This window comes from Macrotis lagotis, chromosome 8 (assembly GCF_037893015.1).
Source record: "Macrotis lagotis isolate mMagLag1 chromosome 8, bilby.v1.9.chrom.fasta, whole genome shotgun sequence".
Lineage (NCBI taxonomy): Eukaryota > Metazoa > Chordata > Mammalia > Peramelemorphia > Peramelidae > Macrotis > Macrotis lagotis.
In genome coordinates this window covers 144,271,069-144,274,370 of record NC_133665.1, presented here as the reverse complement: position 1 = coordinate 144,274,370, position 3,302 = coordinate 144,271,069, and the positions used below count along the sequence as shown (strand labels likewise).

At 38.9% G+C, this 3,302-nt stretch overlaps 1 non-coding gene across 1 annotated transcript; it reads left to right on the top strand.

Annotated features, from left to right (window-relative positions):
* The first annotated feature begins 2,986 nt into the window (after positions 1-2,986).
* On the top strand, positions 2,987-3,094 carry LOC141496748 (U6 spliceosomal RNA). Its single transcript, XR_012471145.1, has one exon. It is a non-coding gene; the product is annotated as a U6 spliceosomal RNA (small nuclear RNA).
* Positions 3,095-3,302: the final 208 nt, after the last annotated feature.

Below are 3,302 nucleotides of genomic sequence, written 5' to 3'. Positions count from 1 at the left end.
TTCAATGTTAAATTATGAGGATCAAGACAGGCTATAAATCTTTCACTGTTACAGAGCACATTCCTCAAACCATTCATTACTAAACTTGAACTTTTCCCTTTTGTTTGTTCTCAGCAGAAGTAAGGATGGCAAATCCCACGAATGTCCAGAAGTTACAAATATACCTGGAAATCATTTCAATCATTGGAAAAATAAAACATCATTGCCAGACCCTGTTGCCAAGTCTCCTTCCAACTTTAGATTATGTCTTGACTTCTCCTTGGTATGTATCTAGCAGCAGGACACCATTCTTCTTTAACTAGCTCCTTTTTCCATTGAAATTCATCTTTGAAAAAGGAATTGCAGCTTCCAATTTGAAAATAAAAAAAGGTTCTATAAAAATGATGACTAGAGTCTTCTTTTACATTTATTACCAATATGAGCCACAATAATCTTTAACCATTAATGTGCTTAGGGCCAAGAACCAACCATCCCTGAATTTATAAAGAGAATAAAGTTTAACTTTAGTGCCCTCCCATGCTTTCTCTTTCTCTGTCATTTCCCTACTTTCTGTAGTCCTTCCATACTCCTCCATTGGGGCAGCTAGATGACCATAGCAGATGAAGTATCAGACTTGGAGTCAAGAAGACTCATCTTACTGGGGTCAAATTTGGCCTCAGACTTTACTAGTAGCTTTTTGACTCTGGGCAAGTCCCTTAAGCCTACTTGCCTCAGTTTCCTCATGAGTTGGGGAGGGAATTAGCAAACCGATCCATTATTTTTGCCAAGAAAACCCCAAATGGAGTCATGAAAAAATCATGAACCCATTTTGACCTTCCCATGTATACCCTCCTGACCTCCCAGGCACCTAAGCCCTGATGACAAAAAGTTTTATTCTGTTAGAGAGGAAATTATATGTTGACAATTTTGTTCAATTATCTGAAACACTGCTTCCCTTTCACATAGGGCTCACATTTTGCAAGGAAGACCTCCAACTGGTTTCTCCCTATGTTATATCTAATTTAGTCAGCAGGTGGTGCTTTAGGCTAGAGCTTGGCCAGTTTACTCATTGGCTACACACTTCCTAAAAACATCTAACCCAGTATTGTCTATGGCAGATGGAGCTACTGGGTGATTCTTAAAACTGATCTATGCCACTGAATTCCTTGGCATCTCAATTTAGCCAGCCTCATTTTCTTCCTGTGCATTCTAGGGCTCTTATCTCAGGTTATGATTTTATCCCTTAATCCAAAACTAGACCAGCTCAAGCTCCCATATCAAGTCATATCAACAAATATTTCTCAAGTTCCTGCGATGCCCATGCTCCAATACCTGTGATTTCTATCTTTTCCTAATTTCTGTGGATCCAAAAAGATTGCTCATTGACATGTAGATTAAATGAACTCCTTGTAACCATGAAAACAAAATTAAAATCTGTTTTAAAATTCACAAGAAATGCATTTTGTTCTTCTGTGAGATCTAAAATCTTAATCAATATCCATCTATACCTTTCATTCTCCTTCAACTGGTACATCTCAGATCTGCCCAAAGATTGACAGGGACCCCTTCCCCCTTGATTCTCTGCCCAAGTATTTGCTTCTAGAAGCTAAGGGTGAAGGGTAAACTCTGTCTCCACTTGCTACATTCAGCTCTCACCATCTACCCTGACCAGTATCAAATCACAGTTCTCCCACAATCCCATGATCCCATGATCCTGTGTCCTTCTAGATATCAGCTAAAGGACAAGCTGTTCCTTCAGCAAATCTCTGAAAAGTTTCTTTGAAGTCCTCCTTCTCTGGTATTTTTTTCCCCATAAATCACAATGATTCTCTTTTCAAATGTCCCACCCAAAGTAAACCATTAGTGTTTCAAGTTCATTGTCCCAGACACTTTTTGTCTAAACATCCTGATTTTTCTATGGTGTAAAAATAACGATAACAACAACAAATCCAAAGACAAAAGAAAGCTACCCAGCAGAAGCTAGAAAGCAAATATTTATTAAATACCTACTAAGCAGAGCCCTGTGCTAGTTACTGGGGAAGACAGAAGGTTCAGTCACTGCCATCATATTCCTGTGGCGCAAATAGACATAAATCATTCAATACACCGATTTGCCTTAAATTATTTATATATGCTTCACTGCTACAATTTCTATCTTAAAAAAAACAAAGACTTTAAAAGCCAAAGGGAGAACTAATGTTGACCTTATAATTCTAATGGTGGAATTTCAGGCATCAGTAAACAGGAAAATTCCTCACCCAGTTAGATGGAAATTTTTAATGACAAGAACTGCTTCCAGAGTGGGACCCAAGGGTTCTTTCAGAAATGAAGGCACGGAACCCAGTTACAAGATAAGATACAAGATAAATGTCCGGAAAATAAGACATGCATCAGCATGATATAGGAAGGAAAAAGCTAAATTTGGAATAAGAGTACTGGGTTTAGATCCTGATTACTATATGACTTTAGACAAGTAACTTTTCTGAGCCTAAGTTTAATCATTTGTAAAAATAGTTTGCCCTTTGCTCTTTCCACTGTATCACAATGCTGATCTTCCTCATTTCTCTTTCCCCCAATTCAAATTCTTTTGATTATCTCTAAATTATATTGTACATATAGTTTGTTTATATACAGTTGTTTACATATTGTCTTCCTGCATTAGACTGTAAGCCCCTTGAGAGCAGGGATTTTTCTTTTGCCTTTCTTTGTATCTCCAGTGCTTAGCAGGCACTTAAATATTTACTGACAGCTCCCTAACAATCTTTCTAAGATACAAGACTGACCATGTCAACCCCCTGCTAAGAATCTTTAGTGATTTTCTAGTTGCCCTAGGATAAAATTCCAGCTCCTCCACCTGGCATCTAAGGCTTTTCATAGTTTGGCTTCAATTGACCTTGGCAGCCTTATTTCACATCTTTCCCCCTTATACACTCTCCAAGCCTAGACAGATCACACACTGGCTGTTCCTTGACCTTAACTTCTTGTATCTCACTAACGTGTTTTTGTGGTGCTTGCTTCGGCAGCACATATACTAAAAATTGGAACGATACAGAGAAAATTAGCATGGCCCCTGTGCAAGGATGACACCTAAATTCGTGAAGCGTTCCATATTTTTAAGTCAGGACTGGAGAGAGCAACACAGTATCTTATGGGGCCCAGAACAGGGTGTCTCAACTAGCACTAAGGGAGTTCCAGATCAGTGCTATCAGCAGAGACATTGACACTGCTGCCAAATTTATTGGTGTGGGTGTTGCCACAGTAGGAGTGGCTGGTTCTGGTGCTGGTAGTGGAACTGTCTTTGGTAGTCTGATTATTGGTTATGC